This window comes from Chiloscyllium punctatum, chromosome 8 (genome assembly GCF_047496795.1).
Source record: "Chiloscyllium punctatum isolate Juve2018m chromosome 8, sChiPun1.3, whole genome shotgun sequence".
In the NCBI taxonomy this organism is placed as follows: domain Eukaryota; kingdom Metazoa; phylum Chordata; class Chondrichthyes; order Orectolobiformes; family Hemiscylliidae; genus Chiloscyllium; species Chiloscyllium punctatum.
Genome location: NC_092746.1, coordinates 54,712,463 through 54,731,901, shown reverse-complemented (window position 1 = coordinate 54,731,901; position 19,439 = coordinate 54,712,463). Strand labels below are relative to the sequence as shown.

Genomic DNA, 19,439 nt, shown 5'->3' with positions numbered 1-19,439 from the left:
CAATAGCTTGCTTCCACACTGGAAGGATTCTATGAATTTTCTATGATGCAAGAGGCATAGAAAGGAGAAAGCGAGGATTGCAGATGCTGGAGAGTCAGAGTCGAAAAGTGTGGTGCTGGAAAAGCACAGCAGGTCAGGCAGCATCCAAAGAGCAGGAGAGTTTACGTTTTCAGCATAAGCCCTTCATCAGGAATGTGAAGGGGGAAGGGAGCTGAGAGATAAATAGGAGGGAGGTGTAGGGCTGTGGGCAAGAAGGTGGGATGGCGATAGATGGATGTAGGTCAGAGGTGATTGTGACAGGTCGGTGGGGAAGGTGGAGCGGATAGATGGGAAGGAAGATGGACAGGTAGGTCAGGTCAAGAGGGCAGTGCCAAGTTGGAGGGTTGGATCTGCTCTGAGGTGGGGGATGGGGAGATTTGGAAACTGGTGAAGTAAAAATGTTGATGTTGTGTGGTTGTGGGGTCCTGAAGCAGAAGATGAGGTGTACTTCTTCCACTCAGCGGGTAAATGGCCAGAATGAAAGGTCAGAGTCTTGTTCCCAGGATAGAAATATTAATTACTAACACTTAAGGTAAAAGGGAGAAAGTTTAAAGGAGATGTGAGAGGCAGGTTTTTTCACACAGAAGATGGTAAGTGCCTGGAATGTGCTGCCATAGGAGGTGGTAGATGCAGATACAACAGCAATGCTTAAGAGGCATCTTGACAGATACACCTCTTAAACACAGATATTGTATCTGCTTTTACCAGTTCCTCTGTGGAGAGGCAGAAGGTCTTAGTTTAGAAAAGCATCATGAGACAGTGGGAGTTTGGTGGGCCAAAGGGCCTCTTTCTGAGTAGTACTGTTTTTGTAGCTTGTTCTTTAAATCAGATACTCAGCCTTTTCAATCTTACCTGATGATTCTAATTAATACTAGAAATTAAAGATATGAATTGGACAAACTGAAAAACAGATTTCAAAATGAGTTAGGCTACTTTTGCCCTAGATGTCTACAAGGTTACACATGTCTAGAATTTGGTTAAGTGCATTCACAAAAGTGCTGTAGGGAAGAGTTGAATACAGCAGCCTTTAGTTTCACAATCAGCCTTCAGCAGCTGTTTATAAGACAACCAAGTCAGGGAGGAACAGCTGAGTCACTTCAGTTTCCAATAACTCCTCCAACATCTCAGGAACAGATCAAGTAGCGTTGATACAATGTCACAGCAGAGGCTATACAATCACCCTAGCAGGAAAATCGACGTTTCGGGCAAAAGCCCTTCATCAGGAAGTGCTTTTGCCCGAAACGTCGATTTTTCTGCTCCTCGGATGCTGCCTGAATTGCTGTGCTTTTCCAGCACCACTCTAATCTAGAATCTGGTTTCCAGCATCTGCAGTCCTTGTTTTTACCTATACAATCTCCCCTCAAGGTGGGAAAGCCACAGGCTGAATTTTGCAAGTTCCTTCACCTTCAAACCCCTAAGTGGGCTGGAATGACACAGGGTAATCCCCCTCGCTAATTTAAACCAGCAACATAGAAAAGATTTACCCTGTGCGGTAATCTGTGAAACTTCGAGATGCAAAGAACTATCCCAAAAGTCATTATTTAAAGTAAAAATTAACAACTTTATTTATCTAACAGAGAATAATTAACTAACAACTATTTACAACTCATTCATCTAAACCTATCTTTTACCTTCCCCCCTATAATACCGCTCCAATAAAACCCCCAATTACGATTTACAGAAAAAATTCAATTTCAATTTCAAAACCAACCAACTGTAGAATCCTCTCTTCATATCTTCCTCTGTCTTCTTTTCTTCTTCTTAGGGATTTCTGTTTCACAGGTCATTGATAGATAAATGTACCTTTAAGAGAGCTATTCTCTGGGCAGTCTGCATATGTTGGTGGCTTGGCAGTTTTCCTCCAACTGGTCAATTTTTCCTGATCTTATACCCAAAAGCATCGGATCGTTTCATTCGTTTTAATATTGTCAAAATACTAAATTCAAACTTGAATGGAGTTTAGTATGTTGGGGCATAATTTAAACTGATTGGCCGAATTTGAATTTTTTTTATCTCAAAGCAACCCAGGTACTGCTATCTGCTGAACCATATGTTACATTGTAACTTCTCCAGCACTCAGTGTGCTTGTTAAGTCCTTCAACTCTCTTAAAGGTACAGTACCCCTTACACCTTCATAACAATATGGGTATAAAGTGAAGCCCTTGGAGATGCACAAACCTTCACAGTTTCCCTTTGCACTTTTCTGGATGAATAACTTTCCACTAAGTTTGAAAATAATGTAGTTCAATTTAAAACGAATGCATTAAATCTAAAATAATGCATACAATAAAGTTGGCAGTGATGATTTGGCAAAATACATTAAAAAATACAATGGCATATATCAAATACTAATTGCTATTTAAAAACTTAAATTCTGTATTAATATAAACAAACACATATTTCCTTAAGGTAAAAAAGCTCAACAGTGAAAATGAGTCATCTGTTGCTAACAAAAGAAAGTCAAAATTGCATTAGAAGAATGGAGAAAGTTTGTAACAGGTTTGCCAGAAAAGTAGGATTGGGACCATTTCAGAATTAAAAAAGGAGAATGAAAAAATACTGATAAAGAAAGGGGGAATAGAATATTAATGCATTTGAGACTGGAATAGCAAATCTTTTCAAGGAATTAGATGTAGTTCTTATGACAAAAGAAGATATCATCTATATGGACTTCAGTAAGGCGTTCGACAAGGTTCCCCATGGGAGACTGATTAGCAAGATTAGATCTCACAGAATACAGGGAGAACTAGCCATTTGGATACAGAACTGGCTCAAAGGTAGAAGACAGAGGCTGGTGGTGGAGGGTTGTTTTTCAGACTGGAGACCTGTGACCTCCAGAAGGATCAGTGCTGGGTCTTCTACTTTTTGTCATTTATATAAATGATTTGGATGCAAGCATGAGAGGTATAGCTAGTAAGTTTGCAGATGACACCAAAATTTGAGGTGTAGTGGACAGCGAAGTAGGTTACCTCGGATTAAATTGGGATCTTGATCAGATGAGCCAATGGGCTGAGAAGTGACAGATGGAGTTTAATTCAGATAAATGCAAGGTGCTGCATTTTGGGAAAGCAAACCTTAGCAGGACTTATACAATTAATAGTAAGGTCCTAGGGAGTGTTGCTGAACAAAGACACCTTGGAGTGCAGGTTCATAGCTCCTTGAAAGTGGAGTTGCAAGTAGATAGGATAGTGAAGAAGGCGTTTGATATGCTTTCTTTTATTGGTCAGAGTATTGAGTACAGGAGTTGGGAGGTCATGTTGCAGCTGTATATGTCATTGGTTAGGTCACCGTTGAAATATTGTCTGCAATTCTGGTCTCATTCCTATTGGAAAGATGTTGTGAAACTTGAAAGGGTTCAGAAAAGATTTACAAGGATGTTGCCAGGGTTGGAGGATTTGAGCTATAGGGAGAGGCTGAACAGGCTGGGGCTGTTTTCCCTAGAGTGTCAGAGGCTGAGGGGTGACCTTATAGAGGTTTACAAAATTATGAGGGGCATGGATAGGGTAAATAGCAAAGTCTTTTCCCTGGGGTCGGGGAGTCCAGAACTAGAGGGCATAGGTTTAGGGTGAGAGGGGAAAGATATAAAAGAGACCTAAGGGGCAACTTTTTCACACAGAGGGTCGTTCGGCTATGGAATGAGCTGCCAGAGGAAGTGGTGGAAGCTGGTACAATTGCAACATTTGGATGGGTATATGAATAGGAAGGGTTTGGAAGGATATAGGATGGGTGCTGGCAAGTGGGATTAGATTGGGTTGGGATATCTGGTCGGCATGGACAAGTTGGACCGAAGGGTCTGTTTCCGTGCTGTATATCTCTATGACTCTATGACTGTATAAATGGGGAGAAAGCAGGATGAGGGTACTGATTTGGATGATCAGCCATGATCATAATTATTGGCATGGCAAGCTCGAAGAGTATGGAAGTTTGTATAAATCATTTTGCAACATTATAGGCATGGAAGGCACACCAGATGTGCTCAGGATATTACATCTCTTAACAATAGATAGGTGTCATTAGAGTCTGATAAAACAACTTGAAATTCAGGAGGGCTACATCTGAGTCCATCTACTGTCAGAACAACTGTTGGTTAAGCAACATTTTGAAATGTAGAAGGAAAGTGGACTAACAGGAACAATTGCTTCACCTGAAGGACATACTTTGGACCAAATAGTTACATGATAGCAAAAGAATCTGCCAAAAGGCAGCCACTAACTGCTTTATAAAAGCTAAGAAAAAGATATTTTCATTATTGTTCACAATTTATTTAGCTATTGAGGCATTTTTACACTGAAATACAACTTTGTGGCAGGACCTAACAAAAGCGTGTGGTGGCAGCAACAACAGCATTTCCAATCCTAAGTCTAATAGCAGGGCATGACCATCCAAAAATCTACAAGCAACTACAGCCACAGAATGTAAGCTCAGACGAACATAACATGGCTGAGTCTTTGATCTTGCCGTAGATATCATCAAAAATCCTGCAAATAGTAGCAGCATGATTCCAAAATTTCCTTCCCAGAATTGGAAGCCGGCAATCCTCCTTACTGAGTAAAATTTGTTTAGGCAATGGATAGCACTATGTTTCCTGAACGTGGCTATGTCTAGCCATATAAACAAGCCATCACATGATAATAGCCTTAAGAAATGAAGGTTTCCACAGACTGAACACATCATGACTGTCAAAAGACAACTTCATGGACTCAGAAACAAATAGAGCTCATCTTTCAGTGTGAAACCTAAGTTAAGCTTGTTTTTCACATATACCATCTTAAATTTTAACTTTCAAATAGCAACCAAAGGAGATTATGGATCAGTTTGTGAGCCATTGCAGAGATAAGGGGCATAACTGTGACTTTTCAGAGGCAGAATTAGCTGATAGAATCATCAAACACATGGTAACTTCTACCAAAGAACATCAAAAGGAACTTTCGAATCAACCCAAAGGTTACAGTTTTGAACTATTCATAAAAAGTAATGCAAGTATGAAACAGTCCTAATGGGAAGAAAGAGTTTACAGGCTCTGTGCTGTATATTTGCCATTTTTATGGTAACCTATTCAAACAAATCCAATAAGACATGCAGATAGTGCAGTCTCATATATGCACCCAGAATTTGACCATCTTTCAATGACATATGGAAGGCAGCTGGCATGAGAGAACACTAGAAGAGCCAGTGCAAGAAACCAAAGCCAAAACAGATGGCTCAACACCATGACAAGACACAGTTGGACACAAGGCAGGTACAGCATTCCAGAAAACAAAGGGAGCATACTAAATATGACAAACTGTAAATCCAAACATGACCAGATGGACTGTTAGATTGAATGATAAGGATGATCAGACCATTAACAAACACAATGAGCAGACATTTCAAACAGTCATCATCATAGATCGTATTGACACTGTGGTATCCTCCAAAGCCTTTGTCACTGTTCACATTGTATGCTGACACAAGTTTGGGAAACATAGACTGTGGACAAAAATCAATATAGGTTCAAGCATTGTGCACACTGAAAAGCATATTACAGCAGAATTGGAAAGTGACGGATCAACCAACCACTGTCATGTACATAGATTTCAATAGATCAAAGATTCATCCCTAGGATCCATCATATTCAAATGTCTCTATAACAGCTGACAATGGTCATTCCAGTTGGTCTACATTGTGAACACCACAGGTGCAGCGATTCCATGTGTGCATTGGTTATCACTTATAACATTGCTAAGACAATGGCAAAGACAACAGATCAGAAAGGTGACCTTATCACTTCCACTGCTAATTAAACATTGTTATACTTGAAGAGATTCAAAAGGAATAAATATTTCAAAGTGATATAGCATTGCATATACATGCAGATACTATTCCTTTCATTGATCCTTCATGTAAACGTAGATTCATATTCAGTGGAAGCTGAAAGTGAAACTTGAAAACATAGCAAGAGAAAGCATAATTGAAAAGTTTCAGGACCGCAACAATTAGTATAGCTCCATCTTATACATCATCAAAAATTATCCTTCTATATGTGTTTTTTTTGGACACCAAAGATGGAATCTTCTAAGAGTCTGAAATGAACAGATCATGGCAAGATTTACGACAGAATCACGTGAGAAATATGTTGCTTCTTGTATGCATCGGTCAAGTGCCACGATGAGTTTCTCACTAAATAGTAGCAAGCTGCAAACTAAGAGGGACTATGGCTTGTTAACTGAGTTATTAATGGCTTATTAATTTTCAGCTTCCTATCTTACTAAACGTATCACAAAAGCTAGATGTCTGGAATTCTCAACATAGAAATCAGAGGGGGAAGCTGGTGACTTCAGCTCATAGCTTGCTCCAAAGGAATTCCATGTTGGACACTCAGCATTTACATTTCAGGCTACACTCCATGGCACCAATCACATGCATCCCACATCCACAGACGTTGGCATTCGACATGTACCACCCTCATGGCACATTTCTGATCCACTTACAGGATGCTTCTGTACTTTAATGCTGCATCTCAGACTGTACCAACAACTATCAGTGTAAGGCTGCTATGTACTCAGGGACATGCACCAAGTTTATGGATTGGACCAGGTTGCATCTCCAGCCAGTTCCCTTGCTCTCATATAGCCCAGTCATCCTGAGCCTGCTTGGATGCTCACAGCATTATCTTGCCTTGCCCTTCTGTGCATGACCCGTTCAGCCAAAGATACCAGGCTCACAGTACTGTTGTCTTGCTGTGCTGGGATGCTTGTCATTAATGTCAGCAGTCATTAGTCACAGCTTCATAGCTTCATCTGCTAACCAAAGAAGATTTAAGGCTATAAAAGCAGCTCCACTCAATGAAGAATACTGATGTTTAATAACGATATCTAAGTTCTCTGTAATATCACTTCCATTAAAACAAAATATAATATACATTTGCCCTTTCTTTCCAATTCTAGTATTGCCTTCGACCCAAGGTTGTGTGGACGACAGTCTATTTCAGTCTCATTATGGTAAAAACTATGACTGCAGATGCTGGAAACCAAATTCTGGATTAGTGGTGCTGGAAAAGCACAGCAGTTCAGGCAGCATCCAAGGAGCAATAAAATTGACGTTTCGAGCAAAAGCCCTTCATCAGGAATACTGCTGTGCTTTTCCAGCACCACTCATCCAGAGTCTCATTATGGTGAAGTGTCTAAGAAGTTTGATATGTTTGCTCTATAGGATTCTGGTTTGCACTCAATAATTTGTTGATTTTAGGTGGTTCGAATCACCCCAGATCCCTGGTTCTAGACACTGGACTTGTTTAGGGAATGTGAAATGAAGAAAACAGTAAGCAGGGATTTCAGGGCAAAAGAATCCCTGCATTTATTTGAATATGAAAAGGTAAGTATAATACAAGAAATACAGGTTCAAAACATTAAACAGTGAAATTAACACTATGAATTATACATAGGACAATAGTTAAATACACTATTAAATTTAACACAAATTAAATACTATTAGAAACTAAACGGCAGTTTTAATCACAGGAATTTTAATCAGGCTTCCTACCCTTGGGGGTCCCAGGCACTGTCTCCACCCACTTTTCCCTCCCTGCTACCTAGGTTGGAAACGTTGGGGTCTCGGGAGTTTAAGCTCACCACTGAGGAACACATGATTTTGAGGTACAGCTGGCTATTTCCACTTGCCGTACTCCCTCCCGGATGAAGACTTAAGACTGCATAGGCCTTTAGTCTGGGTTGAGTCTGCATCTGAGGATGCATATTGAATCTGTTGGGTAAATACTTGGTTTTCCTTACTTCTTGGTGGCTTAGCGGGCCTTTTTTTTTTAAACAGGACATGTCTGAGGCCTTGTGGTGTCAGTTGAGTCAGTGGTTTTCGGAATTTGTTGGTTCAGAGGTTCGCTGGTCATGGTTAGTTGCCATTGGTTCCTCTGGTTCAGAACAGGCCTGTGTCAAAAGCTCTCGGAATTGCTGTTAGATTTCCTCATCTGGAGACAGCTCTTGAAAATAGCTGCTGGAATTAGCTGTTGGCTCCATGAAATGTTTCTGGAGCTAGCTCTTTGGCACGCTTCTTGGGATCGCTGCATTTGGAACACTATCGGGGTAAGCTTTCTCAGGGATAGCTGCCTGGAAATCATCTGGGGATAGCTGTGTGGATCACTGTTTCACGTGAGATTGAGGCCTGCAACTATATCGATTGTGGGCCCATTACCTTCATGCCAAATCTGTGTTTGCCATTGCATTTCTGGTGTTCCTTTTGAAATCAATGGGTTTCTTCAATAGTTACAAGCATGTGTGAATGATTTTCGATTGAAGTTGAATGTCCAGTATCTCTGTGAATGTATTTCATTTGAAGTTGAAAGTTTGGTACCTCTGTATGCCCCACACTGTCTGTGCTGGGTAGCCCCAGGTATGAAAGGTAGTTTCTGTGAAAGGTGCCTGTTTTGGACGGGGGTGGACAAAATTTAAAGTCACACAACATTAGGTTATAGTCCAAGAGGTTTAGTTTGAAGTACAAGCTTTCAGAGCGCTGCTCGTTCATCAGATAGCTAGTGGAGTAGGATCATAGGACCCAGAATTTATACCCAAAGATCATATATTGATATGATATATTGAACAAAACTAGATTGCAATCTACATTTGTTCAATATATCTCATCAGTGTATGATACTATGATCGGTTGCTATAAATTATGTCCCATGATCCTATTCCACTGGCCACCTGATGAAGGAGCAGTGCTTCAAAAGCTTGTACTTCCAAATAAACCTGTTGGACTATACCTTGATGTCGTTTGATTTTTAACTCAATCTAGAGTGTTAAGTTTGATTGATTGTTCTCTTAGAGTGGAGTAGTAAATTGGAATTTCAGCCTGAACATAATCCCAGACAGAAACCATCCTAGCTCTGTGTGTGTTTGTTGCAGCCTGAGGTCAGGCTGGATTTTGTCCAGTGTTTTAGACATTAGAAAAGTCTAGGGTTTTGTCCAGTATTTTAGATGATAGGATTTTTGCTCAATCCTACAACTCCTACATCCAATTCCCATTTTATTATATTTATTGTCATCTCTGCATATCAGAATTTGTCTTGTTGATTTTTACTGTCAGGAGAATTTAAACCTTGTTGCACATCTGTAGGAGTTCAGCTTGCCCCTCTGTGCCCCCTATTGCTGGGATGCATGCAGACTGCTATGGGATATGTTTACATTTATGCTGATGCAGCAGTGCCCTGAGCTCTCTCTTTGCCCTTCTGTAAAACTTGCTAGGTTGGGAACTTGCCAGTAAAATTCTGTTATGGTATCCACTGTGGTCTGTTTTGTGGTCTTTTTTTTTTCTGAACCTTTGGCCATTGCTGGAATTTCTGAGTCCCCATTTCTTCTCCATTTCTGAGAGTTTTGGTATTCTGTGGTCAAGTAACTTGCCACAAATTCTATTGAGGGTCTTCTCCATTTTTTCAGGCACAGGCTTTATGAGTTATTTATGCCACATATACCTAGAAAGATGCAGTGAAAAATGTTTTGTTGCCATAATTGGTGTATTTTAAGTTACAAAAAGGAATTACATAAATACAGCCCATCTTCTGTACAAAAGGGTCTTCAATACAGCTTCAAGGCTTCTGTAAGATCTCTTTAAGGCGTTCTGCATCTCAAGGAGTCACGGTCCAGATAGAATGGTGACAACTATGCTTCAGACACATTGCAGCCAGGAGTCCTTACACTGGGCACCACTATCACTGTAGCTGACACCCCGCCCGGGTTTCCCCATGATGTCAGAAGTGGATGAAAAAAAAGAAAGAAAAAGACAAGAAAGGAGAGAGAAAGGGGATGCAGCTGGCCTGGAGCGGATGGGCTCAGGATGCCATACCAGATGAGACTCAAAATCTATTGTTCACTAGCCTCTACTTCAGGTGTTTTATCCACCTCTGGATTCTAATCACAGAATGGCCATGTGTTTTCTTTTTCTCCCTGTTACTGGCATGTCATTGAGCTTTCTTTATATTCTTACTGCCACTCACCTCAGGTTCCATGGGTCTGATCAGCATTGTCACTACGTAGAAATGTGTGATCTATAGTCTTGTAAGTGAAGACCAAGCTTTGTTGAACATAACTACATATAGCTGATGGTGGGAGAGATCCTTATCAGGAACATCATTGACCCATGCTCCAGTTCCCTGAGGTCTAATATCACAATTGCATGGCTTCCTTTCACACATGGTCAGTTTCTTACTGCAAAAGCATATTTCTTCTTCCTCTACATGCAGTGGGAAACATCCATTCACCATCTTTCCTGTCAAATCCCTTCAGGATCTTTTAAATCCAATTCAATGCAGTTAAAAGCCATTCAGCCCATTGAGTCTGCACCAACCCTCCAAAGAGCATCCCACCTAGTCCTACATTAATCCACCTAGCCTATACATCCCACTACGGGAATATTTTAGCATGGCCAATTTACCTGATACCACACCTTTGGACTGAGGGAGGAAACCGGAGTGCCCAGAGGAAATTTATGCAGATACTGAGAGAACAGGAAAACTCCACACAGACAGTCACCCAAAGGTAGACCTGAACCTGGATCCCTGGATCCGTGAGGCAACAGTGCTAGGCACTAAGCCGCCCAAGATCATTTCATTAAGATAATCTCTCATGTACTCAAATTCTAATGAATATAGACCCAACCTCTTCAATCTTTCTTTAAGAATTAATCCTATTCATCCAGGAATCAGTTGAGTGAACATTCACTGATCTGCTTCCAATGCAATTATGTTATTTCTTAACTAAAGAGACCAAAACTGTACACAGTACTCTAAGATGTGATGTCACTAGTGCCCTGCATAAGTGAAACATAATTTCACTACTTTTATATTCCATTGCTTGAAATATACAATATCTCAATTATATTCCTATTCACTTGCTGTCCTGCATTCTCACCTTTTTCATGTATTTGTGCACCAGTATATCCAGATGCCCCTGTATCACTGAGTTCTTGAAATCTCTCTCATTTAAATAGTGCACTGTTATTCTATTCTTGCTGCCAAGTGGACAAGTTGTCACTTTCCCACATTATATTCTATCTGCCACTCACTTAACCTATATAAATTCTTTTGTGATCTTCTCTTCACAACTTATTCATGTCACTGATTAAAGGATCACCAATACTCCAATTTCATAACACAGCAGAGGCTAAATATGCCTTGTAAGTGAAAACAATTTGTGAAAATATTGTGTAAGATGCATGCTCAAAGTGTCTATCAACAACCCAAGACAACTATTCAACTATTGAATAGGAAAGGTTACTTTTGGTTGTCAGAACCTAACGTCTTCATATGTACAAATTTTAAAAATATATTTATAATAGAAACAGAACAGAAATTGCTCAAGATGATTTCGCAAAACCATTAACTTATAAACCATTCAGACTACAACCCTTACCTGTAAAAATGCTTTTAAAGTATGATTATTTAATGCTTTTCTCTTTACAATTATCATGGTTTGGTTTTAAAGAACATGAATTTTGCTGGAAAAATAAAGCAAAGGTTTCATTTTTAGCTCCTTAAAGGTCCTAAATTTATGAACATAATTAAGGTAAACTTGTTTTAATGATCAATTAATCTGGACATGTGGTCAATTTTGCAAACAGGTTTGATTCTAATGTAATGTACTGAGAAAACCAGTGCACACTTGAGCAAGTAATATAACAAAGCAGAGGTAAATTAATTGTTCTAATGCAATGTGTCATTCATTTCCAGGACAGTTTTTAATTTCTCTCTCTTCTGTATTGTTACTACACAGGGGTTATCAAAGAAGAGAGATGATTATGAGAAAAATCATTATTATTTTGGAATAGGAAGCTCAATTTGTAGTATGCTTAATCTTGCATACAAAAATACTGACAATGTAAAAATGCAACAAAATGTGTTAAATAAAAAATATTACATAAAGTAAAATTATTATATTTGTATTGTCTCCCCAGTAGTTAATGGAAATGTTGCATGCCAAGGATTTTTCATGCCCCATGAGAATAAATATTTACATATTACATGACTTTCTCAAATTTGTTAGTGAGAGTCAGAATTGTAGGAAGATGTGTTCATTGGTCCCTCATGATTTGCATCAATTCAATTGAATGCTGATGGTTTCAGGCAGTGGAAATACCAATTCAGAGGCATTACAGCTATAATACTAACCTTTAAAGATCACGTCCACTGCTTTGTAGAGTTTACAAAGCAGTTTTGAATAACAAATGTTACATGATGAGATAGATATTGAGAATATTATTATCTGTTCATGTCTTTGGATCCATGGGAGTATTCGTGCCTCAAATCAAAAGTTCATGTTAGAATCATAGTATTTTGCAGTGATGAAGGTGGCCATTTATTAAGTTATGGGCAAAAGTGGATACTACAGATACTGGAGATTAGAGTCAAGATTAGAGTAGTGCTGGAAAAGCACAGCAGGTCAGGCAGCATTTGAGGAGCAGGAAATTCGATGTTTTGGGCAAAAGCCCTTCATCATTCCTGAAGTAGGCTTTTCCAGCACTACTCTAATCTACTTGCTAAGTTATGCCCATTCTGATACTTTGAACATTGGTTCAATTTGTCCCAAATTCCATGTTTTTTTTTCTATAACCCAGCAAATCAATCCTCTTCAACACCAATCCAGAAGTAGGAACAGATACTCTGAACTGACACTTTAATGTAGCACTGAGGAAGTGCCATTGTGCTACAATTAAAGCAAAATGTTACATATGCTAGAAATCAGAAATAAACACAGAAAGTGCTGGACTCCATGAATTCTGAAGAAGAGTCATACTGGACTCTAAATCTTAACTCTGTTTCTCTTTCTCCATAGATGCTGTCAGACTCACTGAGTTTCTTTCTAGTAATACATGTTGTGTTATGTCTCACAGTTATTATGTCAGTTTACCTGTAAGAGACATGTTTATGATATCATTTGATCATAGGAAGATATAAAGGTCTCAGAGTCCATTGTAACTTGAGCCAGTTCAACATGACCATTGATGAAAGCAATCTGTTCTTTGTAACCAAAGATCCTAATAATAACCGAAACACTTCTGTAAATTTGAATAGCTGTAACAAATCTTCCGTTTGATTCTTCAACACCACATTACCGATGTCCAACTCTTACATTACAGGAGATAACATAAGCATTCTCACATAAGGTACAAGTATCTGTTGGAGCAAAATGCACATCAATACAAATGCCATCTTAAAGATGTGATATTAAACTATCAGACATAAAAGAACAGTGAGGGATTTATCCCGGTGTTCTGACCAATAATGTCAATAAAACTATAAATCAGTTAATTTATTTCACTCATGTTTGTGGGATCATTTTGGAAACTTTGCAGAATCTCCACAACTCTAGGAAAATTGAACCTCACTCAATCTTTCGGTGTGTCTCGTCCCTTTTTCTTTGTTTGTCTTTTAATTCTAAACTAAAGCTTACACAAAGATGAGGAGGATTTTTTTTTCTCAGACGGTATCAATCAGTGGAATTCTTTACCATTGAGGACTGTAGAGGCTGGGATGTTAAGTATATTCAAGGCTGAAATAGACAGAGTTTTAGTCAGTAAGAAAATCAAGGATATCTTAGTAAGGACTACCAGATCATCATGATTTTGTTGAAATTGGAGCAGATTCAATGGGTTGAATGGCCTATTTACACTTTTACATCTATGGTATTTTCTAAAACAGAATGAACTGAATAGAAAAATCGAAGTATTAAATTTCCCTTGCAGTTTGGGTTACAAAGGGAATGCTGGCCTCAGTAGCATCAAGACATCTGCAGACATTGCAAGATGACTTCCAGCAACTCAGAGGGAAGTTCTTCCTGAATTGCTGTGGCCAACACTGTAAGGTGGTGAAAATGCTGTTTCATATGAAGAATGTTCTCATCATCTCAATACAGTGGATTTTAAAAATCCTCATCACTCATTCCATTTCCTTGACTCATCCTCCAGTTGACAGAAGCTGAGATTCTGAGGATCAAATGGTGCCTTCTATTTGGACAGAAGAGATATAAATCCCCAGACATGACCTGCATAGAAATCTGCTGTTAAAGGATCATCATATGGCCCTTGTTGGCCAAAGTGGAATTATAGGTTTCATTGCAGAAATACTATACAGCATGACATGAGATTACAGCCTCTGGAAAGAGTATAGCACTACTCCTGCTCTCTCATCTTCATCACATTCCATGGAAGGTGAGCCATTGTGGTTTCCCTGCATCTTTGCATCATTAGGGCCCCTGTAGCTGCAAGTTCCATTGTATATAGTTGGCTCAACCTTTGGCCCTGGGATTGTAGATGCATTTATTTATTATCCATTCTTGCAGCAGCTAGTGACAGGCATGTGCACAATTTTTATGTGTAGATTCACTGGACATAGTTCCATTGGGCTTATTGTGACAATATTAGAAACAAAGCAGCTCTTAGGTGATCTTTTAGAAGTTGCAGAATAACATTTGAACAGGGTCTTCCAAAACACAGGGCCATGGAAACCCCTGAAAAGAAGGCTAGTGGGAAGCCTTACATTGATGTTTTTACCCTGATACAGACATCTATTGCACACTCCTTTTGGTGCATAGACAGTAGGAGATTATATGTGAGGAACAATAATGAAGACTTCTCCATTCCTCACTTAATCCCAATCTAATACATGAAAGGCGGCATGGCATATAGGATAATAGGGTCGATATTTTACTGTCCAAAGTCTCAAAAGAGTAGCTCCTGCACCCTACAGAGACAATAGGACCTTGGAAGGTGATTGCTACTTTGGCAACTATGGTAAATCACCATATGATTGTTTGTTTGTGTCCCATAATCATTAGTAAGATTATTCATAACGTTGTATCATGATGTGACGAAGAGTGTTTAGGGCCAGAATATTTAGTTGACAGGATAAGTCAATGTGTAAGGTCCACATACAGCATTTTTAAGTATGGATGTCATTCGTCTATATTATGTAGGTATCTATTTAATGCTATTGTCCTTTGAAGGACTTTACATCATTCAAAGGTATATCCCCCCCTCTCATAAAATGAAACATTTATTCCCATCCACCCAAGGGGTGAATGCGGGAATTTTTATCTTTACTGTGAACTTGCCATTTGGAAAAGGATGAAAAGAAACAGCAGTTGAACTTCCTGGAATCAGAAAGAGGCTTAGCTTCTCAGTCTAGGTCTCTCCCAAATCATCATATACCCTTTCTGGTTGTGATGTCTCGGATAGTGTTTTCAGGATCCTTAAGGGGGAGGGGAGCAGCCCCAAGACATGGTCCACATAGGCACGAAAGACATAGGTAGGAAAAGGGATGGGGGATTTAAGGCAGAAATTAAGGGAGCTAGGGTGGAAGCTTAGAGCTAGAACAGAGTTGTTAGGACTGGTTTGTTACCCATGCCATGTGCTAGCGAGGCGAGGAATAGGGAGAGAGAGGAGTTGAACACGTGGCTACAGGGATGGTGCAGGAGGGAGGGTTTCGGATATTTGGGTAATTGGGGCTCATTAAGGGATAGGTGGGACCTCCACAAACAGGATTGTCTCCACCTGAATCAGAGGGGTACCTATATCCTGGGAGAGTGGGGAATGGAATTTGCTTCTGCTCTTCAGTTTAAACTAATTCAGCAGGGAGAGAGAAACCTAAATTGTAATTCCAGTGTCCAGGAGGTTGAGAGTAGTTAGGTCAGATATAAGGTTTCAAGGTCACAAGAGTGCACTGGCAAGCAGGTAGGTGGTTTAAAGTATGTCTATTTCAACGCCAGGAACACCCGGATTATGGTGGGTGAATTTGCAGCATGGGTTGGTATCTGGGACTTCAATGCTGAGGCCATTTCGGAGACATGGATAGAGCTTGTTGTAAATTCCGGGTTTTAGATATTTCAATAAGAATAGAGGAGATAGTAAAAGAAGGGGAGGTGTTGCATTGTTAGTCAAGGACAGTGTTATGGTGGCAGAAAGGACATTTGAGGACTTATCTACTGAGGTAGTATGGGCTGAGGTTAGAAACAAGAAAGGAGAGGTCACCCTGTTGGGAGTTTTCTATAGACTTCCGAATAGTTCCAGAGAGGTAGAGGAAAGGATAGCAAAGATGATTCTGGATAGTAGCACGGATAAAAGGGTAGTTGGTTTGGGGGTCGTTAACTTTCCAAATATTGACTGAGAATACTATAGTTCAAGTACTTTAGATGGGTCAGTTTTTGTCGAATATGTGCAGGAGTGTTTCCTGACAGAGTGTGTAGAAAGGCCATCAAAGGGCGAGGCCACACTGGATTTGGTACTGGGTAATGAACTCGGCCAGGTGTTAGATTTGGAAGTAGGTGAGCACTTTGGTGATAGTGACCACAAATCGGTTATATTTACTTTAGCGATGGAAAGGGATTGGTATATACTGCAGGGCAAGAGTTATAGATGGGGAAAGGCAATTATGATGTGATTAGGCAAGATTTTGGATGCATAGGCTGGGAAAGGAAACTGCAGGGGATGGGCACAATTGAAATGTGGAGCTTATTCAAGGAACAGCTACTGCATGTCCTTGATAAATATGTACCTGTCAGGCAAGGAGGAAGTGGTCGAGTGAGGGAGCCGTGGTTTACTAAAGAAATTGAATCTCTTGTCAAGAGGAAGAAGAAGGCTTATGTTAGAATGAGACATGAAGGCTCAGTTAAGGAGCTTGAGTTAGCCAGGAAAGACCTAAAGAGAAGAGCCAGGAGGTGACATGAGATGTCATTGGCAGATAGGATCAAGGATAACCCTAAAACTTTCTGGAGGTATATCAGGAATAAAAGAATGACTAGAGTAAGCTTAGGGCCAATCAAGGACAGTAGTGGGAAGTTCTGCGTAGAGTCTGAGGAGATGGGAGAAGCGCTAAATTAATATTTCTCGTGAGTATTCACACTGGAAAAAGACTTTATCTAGAAGAATGGGACGAGATGGGATTGAGGTTCACAAGGAGGAGGTATTAGCAATTCTGGAAAGTATGAAAATAGATAAGTACCCTGGGCAGGGTGGAATTTATCCTAGGATTCTCTGGGAAGCCAGGGAGGGGATTGCAGAGCCTTTGGCTTTCATCTTTATGTCATCATTGTCTGCAGGAATAGTGCCAGAAGACTGGAGGATAATAAATGTTGTCCCCTTGTTCAAGAAGGGGAGTAGAGACAACCCTGGTAATTATAAATCAGTGAGCCTTACTTCGATTGTGGGTAAAGTGTTGGAAAAGGTTACAAGGCATAGGATTTATAATCATCTAGAAAGGAATAAATTGATTTGGGATAGTCAACACGGTTTTGTGAAAGATAAGTCGTGCCTCACAAACCTTTCTGAGTAGTTTGAGAAGGTGACCAAACGTGTGGATGAAGGTAAAGCAGTTGATATGGTGTTTATGGATTTCAGTGAAGCGTTTGATAAGGTTCCCATAGTAGGTTATTACACAAAAAATAGAGGAATGGGATTGACGGTGATTTAATAGTTTCAATCAGAAATTGGTGAGCTGCAAGAAGACAGAGGGTGGTGGTTGATGGGAAATGCTCTTCCTGGAGTTCATTTACTAGTGGTGTACCACAAGGATCTGTTTTGGGGCCACTGCTGTTTGTCAAGTTTATGAATGACCTGGATGAAGGCTTAGAAGGATGGGTTAGTAAATCTGCAGATGACACTAAGGTCAGTAGAGTTGTGGATAGTGCTGAAGGATGTTGCAGGTTACAGAGGGACATGGGTAAGCTGCAGAGCTGGGCTGAGAGGTGGCAAATTGAGTTTAATATGGAAAAGTATGAGGTGATTCACTTTGGAAGGAGCAACAGGAATAAAGAGTACTGGGCAAATGGTAAAATTCTTGATAGTATAGATGAGCAGAGATCTCAGTGTCCATGTACATAGATCCCTGAAAGTTGTCACCCAGATCGATAGGGTTGTTAACAGGGTGTACGATGTGTCAGCTCTTGATTAGATTGGATTAGATTAGATTCCCTACAGTGTGGAGACAGGTCATTTGACACAACAAGTCCTCACTGGCCCTCCAAAGTATAACCCACCCAGACCTAATTCCCTCTGACTAACGCACCTAACACTATGGGCAATTTAGCATGGCCGATTCACGTTACCTGCACATCTTTGGATTGTGGGTGGAAATCAGAACACCCGGAGGAAACCCACGCAGACACAGGAAGAAAATGCAAACTCCACACAGACCGTCACCCGAGGCTAGAATCGAGCCCAGTCCCTAGTGCTGTGAGGCTGCACTGCTAACCACTGAGCCACCGTGCTGCCTTTTATTGGTAAAAGGATTGAGTTTCAGAGCAATGGGATCACGTTGTAGCTGTACAAAGCTCTGGTGTGCCATACTTGGAGTATTGTGCGCAGCTCTGGTCACTGCATTATAGGAAGGATGTGGGACAGTTGGAAAGGGTTCAAAGGAGATTAACTAGGATGTTGCCTGGTATGGAAGGAATGTCTTATGAAGAAAGGCTGAGTGACTTGAGGCTGTTTTGGTGAAAGAGAAGAAGATTGAGATATGACTTAACTGAGATATATAAGATAATCAGAGGGTTAGATGGGGTGGACAGTGAGAAAGTTTTTTTCCTCAGATGGTGATAGTTAGCATGAGGGGACATAGCTTTAAATTGAGGGGTGATAGATATAGAACAGTTGTCAGAGGTAGTTTCTTTACACAGAGTAGCTAGGGTAGGAGAATGCCCTGCCTGCAACAGGTGTAGACTCACCAACTTTAAGGGCATTTAAATGGTCATTAGATAAACATGTAGATGAAAATGGAATAGTGTAGGTTAGATGGGCTTCAGATTGGTTTCACAGATTACTGTGCTGTAATGTTTTATGTTCTAAAAAACAGAAATTGCTGGAGAAACTCAGTAGATGTGGCAACATTTGGGGAGACAAAACAGAGTGAACATTTTAAGTCCAGTGGTTCTTCAGAATGGAGTTATATTGCAAAGAATTTAACAAAGTCAAGGATCTGCATTAATTAGCCTCAGGCTGTGTGAAGTTTGTACATTCTCCCCATGTCCATGTGGGTTTCCTTCAGGTGCTCTGGTTTCCTCCCACAATCCAAAGACGTGCAGGTTAGTTGAACTGGCCATGCTACATTTCCCATAGTGTTCAGGGATGTGTAGGTTAGGGGTAAATGTAGAGTTATAAGATTTTTTTTGTTTATAATGTTTTTTCAATTTTATCCCTGAGTAAAAATTTCTTTAGTTGTAACTGATCTATTGTCCTTCTTAGAATATAGCACTAACATTTGTTGTCCAGTAACCCACCAGCTCAATTCCGTTTTCTATGAACTATTAAATGTAAGTAATAGTGTTTCACAACTTCTAATCTTTGTAAATGTAAACCAACCAGATCAGCGATTTTGTCCTGTTTCATTAATTAATCAATTATTTCCCCTTTTCTACATTAAATGCCTT

At 40.0% G+C, this 19,439-nt stretch overlaps 1 protein-coding gene across 14 annotated transcripts in view; it reads right to left on the bottom strand.

Annotated features, from left to right (window-relative positions):
- Positions 1-19,439, bottom strand: part of LOC140480572 (poly(rC)-binding protein 3) — a 295,539-nt gene that overhangs the window by 103,351 nt on the left and 172,749 nt on the right. The window lies entirely within an intron of this gene.